The 22,205-nt window shown below is 42.7% G+C and overlaps 1 protein-coding gene across 9 annotated transcripts in view; it reads right to left on the bottom strand.

Annotated features, from left to right (window-relative positions):
* LOC102962141 (aromatase) overlaps nt 1-22,205 on the bottom strand; it is a 108,546-nt gene that overhangs the window by 56,534 nt on the left and 29,807 nt on the right. For 3 of the 9 annotated variants that reach the window (XM_042988861.1, XM_042988862.1, XM_042988864.1), the window contains exon 1: nt 15,623-16,805. The exons of the other annotated variants lie outside the window; for them this stretch is intronic. The gene's annotated coding sequence lies outside the window, so the exon portion shown is untranslated. Of the gene's footprint in view, nt 1-15,622; nt 16,806-22,205 lie in introns of those variants that run through there. 9 annotated transcript variants of the gene reach the window in all.

The raw sequence follows: 22,205 nt of genomic DNA, 5'->3' as shown, positions 1-22,205 counted from the left end.
TTAATACAAGATCCCCACCCCATGTTTGGCAAAATAATATATCTGGACTTCCTGTTCTGCAATAAAGAAACGATAGTTGTACACTTCATCTGGAGAACAGACTGCGGTGACAAGTTCTAAGGATTAGACAATCCCAGGAAGGCAGATGTTTGCTTCCTCTTTTGGCAGGCAGAGCAGGGGCCCATTGAGTAGCAGTGTTGAAGCTCAGCCACTTTTTTTGTGGGCTGGCCTAGTAGATTATGGAAGTGGTGAATGCAGAAGACATTGCCCACCCTCATGGAATTTACAGGTCCAGTAAGGGAAACAATCAATATAGAGATAATCACTCGAGTTAATTACTTAATTACAGTTCTGTGATAGAAAAGGTGAGGATTTAGAAAAGATCAAACCAGGTTAGAGATGGTATTTAAGGCCTTGGGAGAAGGTGAAGTTGCCAAGTAACACAGCGGTGTGAAAGAAGCTCCCAAAGAACTCAAGAATTCAGAATTTGGGAGGAGGAGGAACAAGCAAAAGATCCCAAGAAAAAAGAGCCAGTAGGCACAAAGAAGAAATAGGATTTTATCACCAAAGAGAAGAGGAGAGAGTGTTTCAAGAAGGAGGATATGGTTAACTGTATCAAATGCTGCTGGGAGGTCAAGTTAGAGGAAGAGAAAGTTGATATTGATAAGCACAGAAGCTATTGGGACCCCAGCAAGAGCTTCTTCCTCAAAGTGGTGAAGTAGGAAGCCCACCTGGAAAGGAGAAGAGGAGATAGGGTGGAAGAAGCATGCGTGCATAACTCTCAAAAAGCTTAGCTGTGGATGGAGAGTGGACGGATTAAGTGAGAACTTGAGGGATGTGTGCAGCTAAGGGGAGTTTTGTTTGCTTGGCTTTGCTTGTAATGGAGGATTCTAGCATCGATTTAAAGTGAAATCCAAGTATGAGGCAGAGGTTGAAGATATGGGCTGGAGAAGGACCTACCTAATGGAGCAGGACCCTTGCTTAGGCAGGAGGGGATGAGATCAGGGCACCTGCAGAAGGACTGGCTTTGGTTGGAGGAGAGACCTGTGCTCTGCTGTAATACATAAGGAAGAGAGGACAGGTGCAAACACAGCTGACCAGTGTTCTCTGCCAGGCTTCTTCTCTGGGAATACAGAGGTCAGAAACATGGAGCTCTGAGAAGAAGAAATGAAATTTTGATTGTGAACGTGGTAAGAGAGCTTCTCGAAAAGCACAGTGTTGAGGGCCTCAACGAGGTTGGAGAACATGAAGTCAGAGCCATGCCAAAATGTCCAGTTGTGTCATACCCTTCACTGACGCTCATCTGGTCAACACAGGCATGAATAGTTCTTCAGGCCTTTGCCAGGTGGGGACATTTGGAAGGGGCACGGTGCATTCAGTAATCTGTTTAGGGAACTTTGGGAGGAACTATCTCCTCTAAGGCAGGTATGAAGGAAGGAAAGACTGGAGGAGGTTCAAGGACAGAGAAAGTGGAGGGAACACTGGTGTGGAGATCTCGCAGTGAGGGCACCTGGACAAATGAGCTGGAGGATGTGGTGAGAGAATGAGATTTCAGAGGAGGTGCAGGTTTGGATGACGCCAACGTCCCAACCGCCTCCAGGGGAGCCTGCTATGGTGGAGAGAGAAAGTCACTGAGCGTACAAGCATCATGCAGCTCTACAGGCAGGGTGTTTGTTGCTTTTACCAGCCACAAGGACATTTAGCTGCTTAGGATGACAGGGCAGAGAGGAAAGACATGGAGAAAGAGACTGACTAAGGGAGACAGGGTGGGTGGGTAGACAGTGTGAGCCTCAAGCAGGTTCCAACTCTTTAGAGAGAGAAAGGGAGTAACGGTCCAGAAGCAGCACCCTGGGAGACACCAGCCCCAGCTCCCAACACTGACACTGGGGGAATGATGATTGAAAACACATCCTTCACTTGAGAGGGCAGACGGGAACACAGCGTCCTCAAGGGTCAGCCCAGGTATGGTGCAGAGACAGAGCTGGACTAATCACAAGTCATCAGGGAAGAAGAGGAGCTAGCGGAGCCTGGGTTCACAGGGAGTGGGAGCTGTCGTGGGAGGAGGGGAGGGCAGACAGAAAACACTAGCAGTTCCAGGAATAGCGAGGTTTCCTGTGGGCTGTGACGCACCACTCCATGAATTCTAGAGTCACCTAGTACCCTCAGAGGTCAAGACCACCCAAATGATGACAGGCATGGTTTCCAGATCATGGTTTCCAAGGCCCTTTATGTCACTTTAAAGTGCATAGATGATAAATTATACAAAACTGAATGAAGGATTGCTCACCAACTTTGCAGAGTAACTTTATCACAAAAATAACATAAGTAATCAGACATCTATTTTCTCTTAAGTCCTATTTCATCTGCCTTTCCAGGTGCCTCCCCTGCCATGTGCCCTATACTCCGCCCAGCTATACCAAACTAGTCCTAACTTCCCAAGCACACCATCCCCATTTGGGCCTCTTGAGATTGTGTGTGTGATGTCCCTCCCTCCAGTCTAGCCCCGAAGTGGGGGCAAGCTAGCTAGCATTACCGATCACTCTTTATGCCCTCTCCTTAGTAAGTCAGCTGAGCATTTTTCATTGCCTCAGGGAAGCAGAACACAGAAGGAAAAAATATTTTCCTGGCTTTTGAGTTTCAAAATCCAGGCCTGTAGGGGTGGGCAAGGACTAGCCACATTAATGACTTTGGCTTATAGAAGCTTCTAACCTCGTCCTTCCACAGAGAGGTGAAATCTCCACAGACTGGAAGGAAGAGCGACAGAAAAAGAGAAGCTGAGTCAGGGGACTGGCAGTCTGGATAAGGAGGCTCTCGAGTCTTGCTTCCTCTTAGGGTGCTCTCCAGGAAGAGGGGCTCAGGACAGCCTTCTGTTGTGTGTCCCTGTCTTAACCAAAGTTTCCATCTTTAACCCACTCACCCTGCTAACCTGTCTCATTTTGGCTTATACTGTGCTTTAAATTTGCTTTTGCTGCCATTATTTAAAATTCTGAATATCTTAACATTTAAAAGTCCAGATTTCAGGCCTCTCGAGAAAAACTCAGACAATCTTGCCACATTGGACTCACATTCTCTTGTGGCAACACTCTGCTGTTCCTTTCAAAGTGGCAGGCCCCCTTCCCTTCCCCCTGATTATTATACTCTGATCATTACCTGCCTGACCTTTGTAGCTCTTTGAGCTTCAGCTACCCTGATGCCCAACAGGCCAAGTGCCAGGCTACAGGTTAGTGAATATGACCAGTCTTGATAAACCTAGTTAATAGCCTCAGAGACAAAACAAATCTAATTTTCCCCAACACTAAGAAAAATAGCTGGTTTCCTTTGTGCAAAGGTGCAGTAAGCCTCTGTTCTCTCTATAAATCTGACCCTATATGCAGCCCAGAATCAGGTGAGGAAGACTTAGCTTTTACCTGACAAAAACCTGCCAGATTCGACCCTACCCTGCCAGGCTCAGAGAAGAGCAAAGAGGAATATGTGATAATGCTCTCACATGTCACATTACGTGCACGACACTTTCCTCTCGTTAAAAGGCACTTGCATATATATTGATAAAACATGGCAAACATTGACATATCCTAAGAGGTTAAACTATGTACCCAACCAAGGTCTCACAGCTAATGAGTGACAGAGTTAAGAACCCAGACTTCCTCTCTTCCCAGCCAGTGCCCTTGCAGATTATACTGCTTCAATCTGCCTCCAAGAAAGGCTGGGTAGGAGACCCTCCCCTGCCAGGCAGAAGGAAAAAGCACTTCCCTCCTCACATAGATGGAGGTGGTGGATAAGCTTCTGCCAGTTCATTCTCTAACACATGGAGTCGAGGATTACTCCAAAATTTCTCTCACACCTGGACTCATTTAATGGACTCATTTAAGTTTATTTTTACTTCTAAATCCATGAGCTTAACAGATTTGTAGGGCATATTCCCTAAAAAGAGCTCATATCTGCTCTTGGCCCTTTTAGAATGAGCTTTCTAAACCTGACCTGGACTGCGTGGAAAAAGCTGGAGGCAAAGAACTGACAAATCAACGAGGTACCGCCACTAATCTATGATGGGCCAAGCACATGACATTTTTCTAAGGTCTGGTCTTTTGTTGTGCCTGGATCATTGTCTGACTAGGAGTATTCGTTCTGGAAGGAAAGGCAAGGTATTGAAAGTGAGCTTGATGGATTTTACTACTCTCTCTGTGGACTTGGCTGTTGTCATGGTTACTTTTTTCAAAACAACAAATTGGGACTTTCACCCTTATTCCACACCAGAGAGGAAATCAAAGAACAGGGAGGACCATAAGCAGAAGAATCTTATGAGAGTGGGACTTGCCTTGCTTCTACCCTGATAAGACTTCCTATTCTGGAGAGCAAGTCTGCCCTACACTCCAGAGTTTCCATTCCTAGGCTCCGGTCTCTATCACTCCTGAGCAGGGTGAATGGAGTCGAATCTTTCCCCTGAGGGGCATTGGAAGCTTTCTGCAGCAAGATCAGCCCTCCTGTACCTGTGGCAGTCAACAGCTGGAGCCCAGGGCAGGCCGGGTGGGGGACGAGTGCTGTGACTGCAAGCAGCCTGCCCTGCAGCCAGGACTGACCATAAGGTTTGCAGGGCCCAGTACAAAATGAAAATGCAGAAGCCTCTTGTTCCGAAAGCAGGAAAAAGGACTTTTCCTTTATTTTGCAGTCTTTCTTTCCACCTGTCATGGTGTTTTTTATTTGCCATTTAATGTTGGGCTACCTCAGGCACAGGGATATTCTATGGGCAAATGCAGACCCTCACAGTTGCTCCAGGGGCCACCACCCTGTGACTCAGCCCCCTGGCTGTGCATCAGCACTGATCCTCTCATGCCCAGGCCATTGCCAGGCAGAGGGCAGCAGAGAACTCATCCCTGTCCCCAGGGAAGCCACACAAGAGGTGACCCTGCATGAGCCAAAGGTCCAGTTTCCCAGTACATCCACTGTCCCATCAGACTTCTCTTACAAAGCGCAAAATCAAAGATAAAATTATTAAGAATTTCAATACTGTGACCGCAGAACATTAAACCTGCTAGTGGGGGCCCCTTCTGAACACTGAGCCCTGTGTGGCTGCTTTGGCTGACTGCCCACGCAGCTGGCCTGTGTGCTCCCCTGTCTGAGGGAATGGTCCTCCTTGTGCAGGAGGAAGCTTTAAGGCCACAGCTGGTTGGCACTAGGCATTGTGCCTCCCTCTACTCCTTCCCCCAGCTTGAGGGAAAGGTCGATACTAGATAGCCAAATAGGAAAGCAAAGTACCAGACTCACTGCTCCCTAAGTTTCTACTAGAACACGGTTCCAACCATTCACACCCTTTGAGTGTATGGGTGGGGTGGCATGAATTACATCAGACCCCATCTCCCTCCATCCCTTGAAAACCACTTTACTGAGGCATAATTGACATACAATAAACCTCAAATACTTAAAAGTGTACAGTCTTAGGAGTTTTAACATATATATGCACACTTGTGAAATCATCACCAGAATCAAGATAACATTTCCATCACCCTTTTGTAATCCATCCCTTCCTCTGCCCCATCCCCAGACAACTACTGATCTCTTCCTGTCACTGTTGATTAGTTTGCATTTTCTCGAGTTTTATAGCATTGTAATCATATGGTCTGTACTCTTTTCTGTCTGGCTTCTTTCACTCAGTATGTTGATTTTGAGAGTCATTCATGTTGTTGCTCACATCAACAGTCTGTTCCCTAAGGTTGCTGAGTAGTATTCTATTGTTTAGTTACACCCCAGTGTATCCATTCGCTTGTTAATGAACATGTGATTTATATACCCAATGGAATAGTACTTGGCAGTGAGAAAGAATGAAATAACACCTTTTGTAGCAATGTGGTTGGAACTGGAGAGTGTTATGCTAAGTGAAACAAGTCATACAGAGAAAGACAGATACCCTATGTTTTCACTCTTATGTGGATCCTGAGAAACTTAACAGAAGACCATGGGGGAGGTGAAGGAAAAAAAAAAAAAAAAGAGAGGGAGTGAGCCAAACCATAAGAGACTCTTAAAAACTGAGAATAAACTGAGGGTTGATGGGGGGTGGAAGGGATGGAAGCGTGGGTGATGGGTATTGAGGAGGGCACCTGTTGGGTTGAGCACTGGGTGTTGTATGGAAACAAATTTGACAATAAATTTCATATAAAAAAATGAACATGTGGGTGGTTTCCCAGTCCTCCGCTATTTCATACAAGGCTGCTATGAACACTAGTGTACCAGAGTGTCTCATGGTAAATATATGTTTAACTTTTTAAGAAACTGCCAAATTATTTTCCAAGTACCCCTACATTGCCTCCAGTAGTATATGAAAGTTCAAGTTGCTTCACATTCTCCCCAACACTTGGTATGTGTCATGTCGGTCTTCTAACTGTAGCCATTCTAGAGGGATCTGAAAGTGGTCCTAATTTTCATTTCCTCAATTACTAATGATTGTGAACATTTTTTAGTTTACTGGCCATTCATAGATCTTCTTTTGTGAAGTGTCTGGTCAAATAATTTCCCTGTTTTTAAAAATTGGCACCTGGGTGGCTCTGTCGGTTGAGCATCCGACTCTTGATTTTGGCTCAGGTCATGATCCCAGGGTTGTGGGATCAAGCCCACTTAAGATTTTCTCTCTCTCTCTCTCTCTCTCTCTCTCTCTCTCTCCCCCCCCCCTCCCTCTCCCTCTGCCCTTCCCCTGCTCTATCTCTCTCTCTCTCAAAATAAGAAAGATAAAAATAATAAAAAAATAAAATTGTTTGGTCTTACTGGATCTTAAACAATTTTTAAAAACTGTATTCTGGGGGCATGTGGATGGCTCAGTCAGTTAAGCGTCTGACTTCAGCTCAGGTCATGATCTCATGGTTCATGAGTTCAAGCCCCGCATTGGGCTCTGTGCTGACAGCTCAGAGCCTGGAGCCTGCTTCAGATTTTGTGTCATCCTCTCTCTGCCCCTACCCACTTGTGCTTTCTCTCTCTCTCTCTCTCTCTCTCTCTCTCTCTCTCTCTCAAAAATAAAGATTAAAAAAAACTGTATTCTGGATTCAAGTTGTCTGATATATGTGTTTCAAATAATTTCTCCTAGTTTATGGTCTGCCTTATTTTCTTAGTGTCTATTGAAGATCAAAAGTTTTTACTTTTAGATGAATCCCAGTTATCAAGTTTGTCTCTTTTATGAATGGTTCCTACTTGTTTGGTACTCTAAGAAGACTTTACCACTCCAGGGTCACAAAGATATTTTCTTGTGTTTTCTTCTCGAAGTTTAGTAATTTTGGATCTTACTTTTAGGTCCCTGATCCATTCTGAGTTATTTTTTGTGTACGGTGTGAGGTGAAGGTTGATGAAGTTCCCCTCTTATGGCTATCTGGTTGATCTAGTGCCATTTGTTGAAAAGACTTTCTTTTCCCTATTGAACTGCCTTGGTACCTTTGTTAAAAATTGGCAATAAATGTGTGAGACTCTTTCTGGACTCTCTGTTCTGTTCCATTGATCTATGTTTATTTTTTGCCAATATCAAATTGTTTTGACTACTATAGCTTTATACTAAGTCTTAAAATATTAAGCTAAGGTTAGCAAGTTGGAAGAAAGGTTCTCCAACTCATTCTTTTTAAAAATTACGTTGTGTGGTAGACACGGAGGTGCACTGCTCAGATTTCCTTCAAAAGAAACTGCTCTTGGGGGTGTAGTTGACAGCCCTATCCTATGGATTCACCACCAAGTTCCAGAAAGGCCCACTTCTCTGGGTAGCTCCTAACCAGTAACTAGGTAAAGTGGGGGTGCTAGTGCTAGCCCATTCCATTCAGGGCAGGACTCTTCCAGCAGGAAATCTTTGCTTGGGGACACACCGTTTCTGGTCCAAACTCTCTCTCAGAACTACAGTGTGATCTGAAGCCTTCTCCACAGTTCTTCCTTCCCTCTCTCCTTTCACAGGTGTCAGACCTGCCCTGGGTTCTGACCGCTTCGTTACCTATTCCAGCTCCCTCCTCTTTTATCCTCCCCGGTCTTTTCCTTGATAAATCTCTTGCATATCTAATCTAGTCCTGTTGCCTGCTTCTCAAAGGTCCCTAAATGACATACTTTGGTTATTCTAGGTCATTTGGGTTTCTATATAAAATTTGGAAATCAGCTTCTGAAATTAAAAAGAAAAAAAAAAAGCCTGCCAGAATTTTAATTGGCAGTTCTTTGGGAAAAGTTGTTACCTTAACAGTATTGGGTCTTATAGATAGATAAGATATAGATATGTACATATATATATGTACATATGTATATGTATATATGTATATATACATATACATGTATATATGTATATATGTATATATACATATACATGTATATATGTGTGTATATGTATATATATATACATATATACATATATGTATATATATACATGTATATGTATACGTATACATATATATGTATATATATACATGTATATGTATACGTATACATATATATGTATATATGTATATATCTGTATGTATATATATGTGTATGTGTGTATATATATGTATGTATATAAGTATGTGTATATAAATATATATATATATATATATATATATATATATATATATAAACACCATTTATTAGGTGTTCAATGTCTCTCAGCAATGTCTTGTACTTTTCAGTGTAGAGGGCTTAGACATCTTTTGTTGGACTTACCCCTAGGTATTTTTCTGTTTTTGCAGACTACTTGTAGACTTTAAAATTTTATTTTTGTATTCCAATTGATTGCTATTAGTGTATAAGAATACAGTCGAATTTTGTGTATTAATCTTGCATCCTGAAACCTTGCTACAATACAGTGCCAGTAGTTTTGTCTCTGCTCCCCTTACCTTTTTAAACACAATTTTCCTGGGACCCCAGGGCTGTAGTAAGCATTGGGTATGGGTAGCTGGAGCTCCTCTAGCAGATTCTGTCTCCCTCCCACCTAAAAATCTGAGTTGGGGGAATTTCTGAAGAACTCCAAGACTCCTAGTAACACAGCTAAATGATACACTGTTCCAGAGAAGTTGGTATTCACTGAGCATCTCCCCCCATATTTTATAGGTATTTTATCCCATTTTAATCTTTCAAAGAAAACAAAAACACCTGGTGAGATAAGTAGAAGCAGTTCCCTTTTAAAGGTGAAGAAATAAGAGATGAAATCTCCTTCATATGGTCTCACAGTTGATTTCTGTCTGAAGAAAGATTAAAATGCATCTGCCTGATTCCAAAGTTCATGCTCCTTCCTCCCACCTCAACCTGGTTAACCTGAGGCTGATCTGGGCAGACAGCTAGATTTCAACCTAGACCTCTGTGAGGCCAAGTCTTTAGTCTGGCTAATCTTGGCATTCATTTAACACATGGACTTGCAGGTCAGGAGGCCTGACTGGGCTCTGGTGTTCCACCCCCTTGGTGCCTACCACCCAGTCTGGTTTCCCAGCTTCCTCTTCCACCCACATCGCTTTTTTGTGACCTCTCTCTCACCCGTCTGATGGACTGTTTTCAAGTCCAAGCATTTTTTTTTAACTTCTCTGCTGCTTTAGCACAGAAAATCTTGGTACTGTGAGATCTTGTTTGCTTCTGGTTCTTTTCTAAAGTCTCTGAGCACCTTTTATCTGTCTTCTGATTTGTACTTTGGGGGACATAGTAAACATTTCTAAGGAAATGCCCCCACTTGCATGGGCACATTAATGATATGTAAACCTTACTGAAAAACAAACTCATTGTAATTCTACCTAAACAGGTAGGTAAATCCTAATTTCTGTTACTTCTGAGGATTCCACCACCCTTTTGTTTTCTCTCCTCCTTCACTTCTCCCATTAAACCACCAACCCTAGCCCATCATTTTCTTTGAACTTATTTTGTGTTGGGCTCTATCTTTTGCAGCTATTTATTGCCCAGGCCAGAGCCACATCAGTTCACTCTTGATTGAGTCAAGGATTTCAGAAGACTAATCTTCTAGTCAGTGGTATCTTTCGGCCAGGGTCAATAATACATGGACAAGAATCTTTTCCTCTGGCACTTTTTGTCACAGGTGTCCACAGTCTAGTGCTATTCCAAAGCCAGGAGCCTGCATCAGCAGATTTTGCATTGGCTCCCCATTTTCTGTTCACTAAATCCAAACACTTTTGGCACATGTTTCAGGTTATCTACCAGTGTCCTGTATCACCACTTTCATTGTTCATATTATTCCTCAGTGTGGAACCCCTTCAGTCAAGAGAACAAAGAAACCCAAGCTTTGCTGGTCCTCTTATGTGACCTGATTATTCTCTCCTGCCTATTTTTATCCATTTCATTCTAATGCCATGAATGTTAACAAATTGCCAGTCAGTCTTCAATTTTCCCCCTCGTCGTAAACCCTAGGCCTGTATTTTCCAATCCTAGGATTTCTTCTCTAACCCTTTACAACCTTCAAGATGTGTGTTCTACAGTAAATCTTTTATAATATACTTTGTAAATATCTCATTTGCTATTAAACTAGCTCTGAGGAGCAGAAGTTCCCACATTAACTAACTGGAAATGAATGTCATGAAGCTATGAGCTTCTTCAAGACAAGGACCATGTCTTATTTACCTTTATATCACCAGCATCTAGGCCAGTACCAGGCACATCATTTAAGTACAGTAAATATATGTTGAATAAATAAATACCACTCTATGATGTCGCCCCTTTCAGCAAGTTCCTTCAGTACAAAAGAGGTTCAGCTTCCTTATCTAGAAAACTGTGCTAAGAATACTGACATTGTAAGTTATGAACATGAATTAAGAAAACCTATGTAAGATTCCTAGCACAGAACTTGGCACAGAGAGCTTAATCCATGTGAGTTCACACATTCCCATTAAAAGTTTTTAGAATTAGTATCAAAATTATAAAACTCTCACAATTGCTTGTGCATGTCAGGGTATTTTTGCTATAGCCTCAAAAGAGGCCTTGGATCCAGTATCAAATGCAAGTATGGGAGTTGTAATAATCTGTAAGAAAACAAAATCTTGATCCAACAGGAGAAAAATCCATAGAACTGTTGTTAATTTTTAATGTGGGGCTTGGCTGTAACAGTTCTGATATAACAGATACATGCTAGTTTATCTTTTTAAGGGATTCCTAAACGCATAATCTGTTTGGATACTAGACTTCATAAAGGTAGAGACTATTTTCCCTTCTCCTTCCTTACATTTCACATTGAGGAGAAATTTTATCATCAATAGGCTGAATGGCCTTTGAACACTCCACTGTGTTCACTGTAACACTGAACTTTGTGTATTTGTATCTAGCAGAGGGAATGAAAATTAGTAATCCTGAAGATCTGTTAAATCAGTTTCACGGATTTAATAATTTTCATTCTTTTTGAGTGTCACTTGTCCCTTACCTGAATTATGCCCTCAGTTTTTCTATCTGTAAAACAGGGGTGATAGTTTGTACTTTCCTCCTCCTCTTAGGACTAATTTTTCTTGTGATACAGAGGAAAGAATGTTGGACTGGGAGACAAGAGAACTGAGCTCAGTCCTTCATCATGACTAGCTACATAGATCTTGGGCAAATCATTCAACTTGGTTCCTGCATCTCCAAAATTATAAATCTAAATTAAGCAATTTTTTAAGTCAGCCCCCAAATTAAAAATGATGTTTTTTTTTAAAAAAAGGAAATGAGTTAAGTGGCCCCCTTCTTCTATCCAAGAATACCAGATGAGAGGAGACTTTCTGTGCCCTGTATATAAAGGGGGATTTTGCCTATGCTGGCCATAGTAGGTATGTGGCATCCATGTGCCAACCATAAATGTCATAGCAGCACACATAAGGCAGGAACTCAAAGAGGGTATGCATGTCTTATTGGGGATAAGAATCCAGGGAAGTAGAGGCATGTGGATTATTTGGGATACTTTTGCACAAAGAGTATCATTTTTTTTTTATAAAAATACAACCTATTACTATGCATTGTTTTTAGACTTCCTAAGCTGTGCACCAACCCTCTGACTTACAGTTGGAGGGATTATCCATAGGTATACCCCAACAGAGAGGGATTGGAAAAAGAAATGGGAGGTTGCCTCTTATACCTATTAGAGTATTAGTCCCTTCTTCAGGGATGGACTCAAGTGTAGCAGGTGAAGAGCTTCCCCTGGTATTCATTTGATGATCATGCAAAGTTCAAGGCAAGTCATGTCACCTTCAACTCCAAACTTTTTGGATACATATTAACATCTTAGAATCTATATGTGCCTATATATACCATCATATTTTCCAGTTGTAGGAAAGAGCCACAGGGTTTCTAATCAAAAGACCCGAGTTCGAGTCCCATCTGCACAAACTGGCTAGCTTTGGGCAAGATTGTTCAGGTGTCTGAGCTGATTCATGTAAGGATCAAACAGAAATGTGTAGGGAGCTTTGCTTCAGGGCTAATCATGGCGGAACTGGCCCTCACTCTTTTTACAAATCTTCTCCCACCGAAAAACTCATTTAGGGAAGTTTTTAAAATTAACTCTCTCTAAGACCCATCCCTTTGTCAGGGAAACTTGAAGAGGGGCAACAACAAAAGCCAGAGGCTTTAGAACCAGGGGGGACAGGGCACTTCAGTCCTGCAACTTTGAGACAACTTCCTTGGGGCAAAGCTCTGCTTTCTGTAGCATCATTTCCCCCTCACCCCCCTCCAGCCACACCTGGCCTCGCTTCCCAGTCACCTTAACTTGGTGGCATGTCACTGGACCCGTTTAGGATCTTGGTTTGGCTTCCTCTCTACCTGTGTAGTCCCTAACTGTTGTGGTGTGGGGATGCCCCCCAGAGAGCCCCCTCTCAGGCTTTGCTCTCACAGAAAGTATGCATCAAAGAGTCCTATGCCCCACTTCATTTGGGATGTGCATCATGGCAAGGAATGGCGACAGGACCTGTGGCCACCACCACCACAGCCCAGCTGAGTGCGGTCTCCAGTTCACAGCCTGTGGCAGACATTGAAAATGCAGGATCCGAGTCGCCCCAGCTGACAGCACCAGGGGTTAAGGAATCTCTTTGGTGAAAAGACGCCTGAATCTCCATTGCCAGCCCAACTACTCAGAGGTCTCGCTTTACTAAGACTCCAGAGATTCTTTAAACATCAGCTTAAAATAATTGCTGGTGCCATTATGGCACAAAGAAAGCGCATTGGCTGGGGGATCAGACTGGCCCTGGGATTAAAGCCCAGCTTGGCCAGTAACTGTTTAGGTAACATATTGGCCAACTGCTGAACCCAGTTTACACCTGTGTAAAATGGAGATGCTGATGCCTTTGCACAGCCGTTGTGAGGATTAAACAGAACTGCACATTGCAAAGTGCCTAGCCCACAGTGACTGCTCCAGAGGTTTTTTTCCTTGCTTCCCTCTCACTAGAGAAAGCCCAAATTATCCCAAGTAGGATTCATTTAGGAGGGCTAACATTTTTCTGTTAAAAGTAGTAATTGATCAAGTTCCTGACTAATCATTTCAATTCAGGTATTAAGGGGTCTAAAGTAAATGGATTTATTCACAGCATGGACCACTACCCCCCCCCACCCCCCTGCAGCAGGAGTGCTTCGGAGTATGTCTGCCAGCTGTTACCTCCCTCCCCTCAACACACCGGCACCCCCACAAGCCCAATTGCAGCCAAAGTTTGAAGGAAAAGAGTCATCAAGTTTTGTCTAGGATTTTTAGATGCCAAACAAGGATTATGATGGAAATTCCCATTCATGAAATTAAAACTGCCCTTTTTCCCAGGAAGCCTTCACTAATGGAGTGTTTTCATTTCATTTGTTTTCATTTCCTGGTTTATGATTTATATTGAGACCATCCATGTGTATGTGTGTGTGTCTCAGAAGTAACACAGCAGGAGGAGTTGGCTTAGTTTATCATGGCCAGTCTAGTCAGAGTATTTCATTGTATATTTCAAATCTTGCCATTGTTTGTCCATCTTAGTCAGATGGCTCATTAAGACAGCCAAAATGACAAGCTCTACAGTGTCGTTGGCTCTCTTTGTTTCCTTATGCACAGATAAAGCATAGATGACACAAACCTCAAAGGACAGAGTGACTGGGTTTGAAAATTTTTAAAAGAACCGCTATAAAAACTTAGCTGTCATTTGCAATATGTTACCCTATCTTTGCTTATTTTAATTCCTCTCTATATTCAGGAGAATACCTAAAACTGGAAGTGTATCTAGACACAGCCAACAAAAGCTATATCTTATAGTTATTTACCCAAGTTCCTTAAAGCCACAAACGTGTTTCTACAATAGCCATCACACTGCAGTATAAGTACATAAAATCTTTAGAGTTTTAAATGGCAAAGCTTTATGTTCCTCTGTACTTTCATATTACATTGCTTTAAAAAGAGTTTCCGCAATTCAACTTAAAATACCTAAGTTGCTAAACTTATGAGCAAAACAATCACAAGAAGGAATTCTTTCTGCCTGAAGTTGTTAGCAGTAATAGAAATACAAGTCATAAGCAGCCTTTTAAATCAAGTGTAATCATATTGTGCTGATAAGGAGCCTTTTCTTAGCAGAACATTAACAAGTCCCAAATTTTCTGGGACCAAATTTTCTGGGATTGTCCTGATTCTGGATGCTCTGACCCATTGCCAAGCTCTGTATTGAGACAAAGTATCCCATTTTCTGATTCTCAGAAGATGACAGCATATCCTGTCCCCTTGGGTTCTAAAGATCTGTTATTTCAGCTAGCCTCCCAATTTAAAGATAAATGACACATGCAATTCTTATAAAAAAACAAAGTATCACCATCCCGACTTGTGTTGATTGAAACTGCAATTTTCTAAGGTCCGTTTGCTTCGATCTGTGATATTTCTGTGTAATGTTTCCAGGCTCAATCAGGGAGATTTTTATTTCACTCTTCACAAAATGTCCCCTTTTTATGCCCCACAAGTACCCCCAAGTGGGTTTATAATTAAATTACACAGTCTCAATCGAAGGGGGATGCAGATGAAAAACAATTGTTCCTCATCTCCAACTCCAATTTTCTAAAAAGACATTTAAACCTTTAACTCCTAGGTACCTAAAAAAGCAAACGAGGTGCAGATAGCTGGAATTTCTCCTATTTTTTTTGTTTTAGAATGAAACTTTTCTTAACGGCAATGAAAACAAATAGAAAAATGCTTGCTTTTGTGCTATGAAAGAGAGAAAAGAAAAAACAGTCCTTGAATATTTGCAACAAAAGACCATCACTTGCTACTGGAATTGACTGGATTAGAAAGCTAAAGTTTGGAGGTAAAATCATTTTGCTATTCTTTAAATATTTTAGCAGTTTAAAAATACCCTAGGAGGGGAAATATATGTATTCCCCTAGGAGTGCACACCACTCAGGGTGATATTCTGCACGCTCCTATTTTGCCACAGCGTGGATTTTCTTACCTTCAGATGAAAACCTACAGAAATAAACTCTGAGAAAGATAGATTGTTTCCCCCTTCCATCCTCATGTCAATGAAATATTTTGAGTGAACTGTTTTCTGATCACAAAATTTCTGTCCAAGTTGTATAACAAAATCAAGAAGCAGTTATTGAATAGAATACATTCTATTAAAAGTTAGCCAAAACCAACTAATAAGACCTCAGAAAATGCACACATTTCAAAGAATTTTGTTCTCTTCAATAGTTGCATGAGTTTTTTTTCTTTTTCAGGAAAATGTGCAAATATCAAGGTTACCTGGGTCTGCTGGTCACTTCCTAGTTTTTGGACTCTTGAAGATGGTGAGTTTTGCTAATGATGCGCGGCTGTTTAAGAACCGGGTGGCTTTTCTGGCAATCACTCTTTGTGTGCTATCTTTTATAAAGGTGCTTCTTGTTGCTAAGAGATCAGTTGCTTAGAGACCAAATCATTAAAAAAAATATATATGTCAGGGGCCAACATAAATTATAACCAAATTTTGTCATTTCAGCTGGCCCTCTGAAGGTTTGGCTTTTGTAATAGATTATAACGTACTAAGAGAAGGCAATTACTAATCACAAATAGAAAACTGACCATGAGGAGGAGAAAAGATCTGTGTAAACGCTCTCATGGACAGGGAGTAATGCCACGGATTCCCTGTGAAGGAGTTGCATCGTCATGAGGCTCTTGGAAACTTTGACTGCCTGTGGGGGTCGTAGACACATCCTGGGAATATAGATTCACATACACACACATACTTGTCCCAGGCAAACTTGAGTGCAGTTTGGAATACAAACACATTTAGACAGTGTGGAACCACTTTAGTCTTTTCCAAAGGAAAATCAGGAAACTGTAAGTTGGAAATCTGAAGTGATCTTAGGCTTCAGCCAGATGTATTCAGGTTTGAACAACTGTCAGTGCTTCAGGTTCAGGTGTGTTATGTGCTGGTGGGGCAGGAGCTCGGATACAGAACTGCCTTTTATCCTCTCCAGCACTAACCAGGAGACAGGACTACTTACAACTGGTGAAGTACATAATGTTTGGCTTTGGGGTTCTTTCTTATCCCCTTCGTGGTGACTCTGCCCACGAAGCCCCTGTCCCTTCAAACTGCCACCTAAGAATTACCCCTCCCAAGGACATTAGCATTTTAGGACTAGGTTTTTTAAATGTAAGGCTCTTAAATTCCTTTAAATTCTATTCTAAAGGAATGGTGGCATTCCAAATTTCTTAGTAAGTAGGGCAAGAGATGTTTGGGAGCAAGATAAAGCTGGACACAACCCTTTACTGTATGACTTCATAACACAATGCCTCCTCCATTCCTCCCTCTCCCCCTTCCATTCTTCACAGGTCTCTTTGGTCTCATCTTAGGTGAGAAGCAAGCAAGCAAATAAGAGATCAAAGACTTGGTAGTTAAAATAAGATAAGAGGTAAAAAGGATACGCAGGATCCTAGAGATTTTTCCCCCTTACTAACCTCCAAAATGGTTGTCATCCTAGAAGACTTGATGCCTTTGGCTTGACTGTGATATACTGTATGTTGGAGAGAGAGCTGTAGGCTGGGGTGGACACACCAGGTGGGATGGCGAGAGGTCTGGCTTTCTCACTCTTTAGTTCTGGTCACTGTCAGATTGGCATCATTGTTTACACTCTCTCATTTACAGAGTAGATATAAGACCCACAACCAGCTTGAATTTATTTAGGAATATATAGAAGTTAAAAAAAAAATACAACCTGTGCAAATGGAATGAGGTTAATGCTCAGTAGGAGTTCATTACAGGAGGAAATGAAACTCTGACTCTCCCCAACCTACGCTGTGAGTGACATGGACACAGAGCATGCGAGCATCACAGAATAAACCCAGGTGTACCAACTAAGCATACATTTTCCCTTAAAGTCTTTTTCTTCCTTCTGATCCCCAAATTTCTCTTTATTCCCCCCCTTTTTGAGAGAGAGAGAGAGAGAGAGAGAGAGAGAGAGAGAGAGATGGAAGTAGAAAGGGAAGGGATCCAAGATAGAAGAATTACAGGTAGAAAAAGGCAAGAGAAATAAAAATGTCCAAACATATATTCAGTACTTAGGAAATACCAGTTGAAGGAATAAGAAAGAGGAAGAGGAGGCTAAGGGGGAAAGAAGCTGTGAACCCCACTCTATGTTCCCAGAGGCAGAAGCCACCTTATGCTTTTCTTTCCCCTATTCCAAGTACTTTGTACAGGGCTTTTGCATTTAGAACACATTCATTTAGAATCAAATGTTTTTCTTAAATTCTAAGTCAAAGGAGAAAACAAGCAGAAGGGATGGGCCCAAGGGGGTTCAACTATTACTTGGCCCTGTATCCCATATGCCTGGTTCCCTCCAAAGGAGCATATTCTATAGACATTTGTATTTTGCACCTCAGTTATAAATAAAGGCCCACCCTTCTTCTTACCCATCAATTCTGGTATTTCTACTCCTTTGGCTCTGATTTGGCTCTCCCCTGTGCCTTGTGGCCATTTGCTTTGGATTCTTAGCTGCTACCTCTGAGACATGAGGCCCCACATCTTCTTTGCCTATCAGGAGGCACCATTCTGGATACCAGACCTTGGCAGGCTCCAGGCTTTCACCTACCTGGATGGAGGTGAGGAAATGCAATTGTCTATGAAGGATCCACCCAGTTGTCAGCACTATGTGGCTAAAGGAAATAGGCTTCGATCCATAAAGGCTTTGCCTACAAATGTCCCCACTTGAATCTTTGAAAGGAACTTTTTTTTGCATGCATGTGACTGTTTGCACCAAGGAATGCAGTCTGGAGTCATTTTGTGTCCCACACTGTGGCAGGCCACTTATTCACAAGTCCAATAAACCACAGAGCCCCCACACCTTGACCCCACCACTACTGGGAAGCTACCCAGCCCATGCAAGCTCCATCTCCCAATCTCAGGAATGGGGGAGCACCTGGGAACTCTTAACAGTGAGCTCCTGCCTCCAGATCAGGAGATGTTACACTGAGAGACCTCAAGCCCCAAGGCATTCTCTGCAAAAGTGTCTGCCACTGCTGGTGCCTTTTGTTGGGGAATCCAGTGTCCCAATTCCACTCCTGACTGAGCACTTGAAGATCTGGATCCATTGACTGCCTGCCGCCCAACTGTCAGTAATTTCTCCAGGACTTGCCTCTCCTGTATGGGAATCCAAGACACCATTTCTAGAAAGGCTTACACAGGACCCTCTTTAGCTACAAGGTAGGAAGGACCCACTCCTATCCTGGGAAGTTCCAGGGTAGTGGCCTGCAACTCTCTTCATATTTCTCCAGGAAATTCGCAGAAGAGGCCTGTAGCGGAACATGACCTGCTAGGTAAGGATGGAGGCTGCTTCAAGTGTTTGGAGTCCTCTCAAGGACCTCTGCATGCAACCTAGTACAAGCTTGACCATCACTAAAACGTTTGCTTTTTCCAAGCAATTTTACCTTGCCAGATGCCATGTGCTAGGCAGAAAGCTACTCTTTGAATCCAGGGCACCAGAGGAAGGCCTGCCCTGGAAAAGTCACCTCCAGCCACCCAGCCCAGTAGTTACTATTAGAAAGTTGGGTTTGGGGAGCAAGGGCAGCAAAGCACAACTGCCTCAATCTGAACTCTAGAGCACCTTTGGGAGGCATGAGATAAAGGGGCAGAGGGTCTGCTGTATCAGAGGACAGCTGCTCATGCTGGCCAGAGGTATGGCAACCGAACTTGCCCTTGTGCTGATTGCCTCTTTGGATTCAAAAACCTTCATCGTAGTCCACAGGGACTTCTGGCATGCTAAGACCTTGAGACACAGAGGCCTGAGCCAATGGTGAACAGACTTCAAGACACACATGGTTATAGTTGCCTTCCCTGATCATGCCCCCTGCACCCCCCCTTATAGCCTCACCTCTCCCTTGCATTGATGGGAGGCCTTAAGGCATCACATTTCATCTTCCCCTTTTGGCACATTGTTACAGCTCTACTCAACAAAAATTCCTGTAAACATCTTGCTCCTCACCCAGATTGCATCCTGATTTTGTGGGGTATATGCCCATCCACATGCACACCCACCAGTTCTCCAACAATTACCTAAAGAGCAAGGCCAGACATAGTGTATCACTTGGGTGCTTAGGAAAGACTTGTTCTTCTCACACCTGTCACCAGCAATAGGCTTTATCCAACTATCCAGGAAAATTTACCTGTAATAACTCTATCCCATCTCTTGTGCTGGAACACCCCTTCTTCTCCCTGCCCTCTCCCTCTCCACCCCTGCCACAGAAAATATGGCTTCCATCCACACCAAATTCCCAATGCTGTGGTCATACCAACACTCTGGAAGCCAGCTTGCCATTCCAGGAGTTACAACAACCTTCTTCTAGGAAGCCTTTGAGATACCTTGCTCTGATATGTTAAGGACCACAATGAAGAGTCCACCAACCACCACTCACTCCAGAGCAAGCACATGTGTCCAACTTATTTTGTTACCAGACATTCATTCAAGGCAGGGAGCTCTTGGACTATGATTTGTGTGATAATTAACAAAAGATTACAGCCCAACAAGCACCACCACACATTCCAATTTTACTGCCTTTCTTGGGCAAAGAACCATGATGTTCTCATACATTGTCTGGCCCCAGATGACCCTCTTCACAGCTGGTAATTTACTTCTAGTCACTGCCTTTGGCAGCTTACAGGTATTAATTATACACATCTGTTAAGTAGTTTACTGAGTAAGAAAAGACTGGGGAGAGGGATGGGAAACAAGAGAAGAATATGATGTGGTGAGGGAAACGTGGAAGCAAATAGAAGCTAAGGGTCTTCTTGAACTTAATGAAGTGATGTATACAAGGTGTATATACGCTGATGTTCACACTGAAAAAATTTCACAGAAGCCTACTAACTGAAATATTCTAATTCTCCAGAGGAAAAAAATTGGAGAGAATCACTAATTGCAACACAATTGCAACACAATTATAAGCCAACAATGTTGTTTCAGCAAAGTACAATTAAACTGAGCAAAATTCTCATAAATCAAACTACTCTCCATCCTCCTGTCTCTTCTGACCCCCTGTGAGTTCATCTATCCCTGTGTCCTTCCTCCTTCTACCTGTACGTCACCTCCTCTGTACATCAGCCACCTCTGATCTGCAGGTAAGCACCCTCCCCCCACCCCACTCCTCTGTACCCGATTGCTCAAGCCTAGGACAGACACACGTCTTTAAATGAGGTGGGCTAAGGTACAGGCCAAGAAGCAAAAAACTAACTGCTCTATCTTCAGGAACTTGTTTTGTTGCATTTTTTTCCCCTGTCTGAACCACAATTTTCAACCAGCAGAGTACAAAGTGATTCTTATTTCACTCATCACATCACATTTTGAGGCTGTGTGCTCTGAATACTAGGCATGTCCAAAGCCCACTGTGTAAAGGCTTCAGTCCTTTGATAGCTTAAGGGAATCTGCCTCAAGAAGAGTGTGTTTTTCTGTCTATACCCTCCAAGTCTTTTGATAGCCTAAGGGAATCCTCCCAAGCAGAGCAAATATTTTCATATTGTGTATGCTCCAGACATCATCACCTCCTCCCCATTCAGGGTTTCCCAGCTGTTTTCGTTCTGCAGGGGATTTGCTGATTTGTAAGCATGGAGCAGGCAATCAGTAGAAGGTTGATGAAAGTCACCCAGAAGGAAATAAAAGGCAGGGATAATGCACAGGAGATACAATGGCTGGTGTACAAGCAAGAAGTGGAAACTTCATGCCCATGATATCTTGAGAGAGGTAAGCTGTGGTAGATTCAGAATACACCTTTAGGAGTCCTCTAGAGATGACAGGAGGTGCCGCTCCAACTGAGGATGATTCCAGCAGGAAAAGCTTTCAATTCACCCTACTATCATTTCCATCTTTGGGTGCCATGGACAAGAGTGGGGCTTTCCACCATGTATTCCTCCCACTCATAACACATCCAAGTGACACCCACTCCAAACAAAACAGAATTTTTGGATGAGCTAGAAAAGTTATCAGTCTTTCTTTCCTTACTCATCCTGTCCTTCCCTAGACTAATCCCAAAGTAATGGAAAATATGTTCTTTAAAAAAAAACAACCAAACTGAGGGTTGATGGGGGTGGGAGGGAGGGGAGGGTGGGTGATGGGTATTGAGGAGGGCATCTTTTGGGATGAGCACTGGGTGTTGTATGGAAACCAATTTGACAAAAAACTTCATGTATTGAAAAATAAATAAATAAATAAATAAAATTAAAAAGAAAAAAAAAAAGAAAAAACAATCAAGACTCTTTGGCCAAGAGAGAAGGTGGCATGCAATGGGTTAGCATGACTGTTTCCAAGAGGCACTACTAAAGCAAGGTGAACCCTGATGTGGCATGTTTCTCTGGCAAATTTGGACAGGTCTGTTTTGAAGCAACCAGGAAAAACCAAGCCCACTTGAACTTGGGGCTTCTTCCAGTGTGCCGGTTCCTTAAGGATGTTGTGAGGCTCCTGTCAGGTTGTCAGGCAGCTGTAGCTCTGTTCCTCCACAGATCCCCCAGGCCTCTTCTCCTCTCCTTGGCCCAAGCACCTTTTCCCTGAGTCTGCCCTGGCCAGGTCTTCTTCCTACTCTCAAATGGCCCCTTTCCCCAGTCATTCAGTTAAAACTCCCAAAGAAATACTAAATAGACTCCTGATGCTCTTCAGTGATTCAGGGCTAAAGCTATTAAAGGAAACAGAAGCACCACCTTCTTGATGTCCAACACAAAGCAGGTCCAGGTCACCAGATGAGTTTAATGACAACTAACAGGAAGTTCCAACTTATATGTATCTTGGGAGGTGGGCTGTGAATTGAAGGTGGAATGTTGACAAGTTCAATGCCTCAGTGAAATAGTCTGTTGAAGAGTAGATTTGAT

Source organism: Panthera tigris, chromosome B3 (assembly GCF_018350195.1).
Source record: "Panthera tigris isolate Pti1 chromosome B3, P.tigris_Pti1_mat1.1, whole genome shotgun sequence".
Lineage (NCBI taxonomy): Eukaryota > Metazoa > Chordata > Mammalia > Carnivora > Felidae > Panthera > Panthera tigris.
Note: the sequence above shows the minus strand (reverse complement) of the source record. Positions and strands in the feature narration are given on the sequence as shown.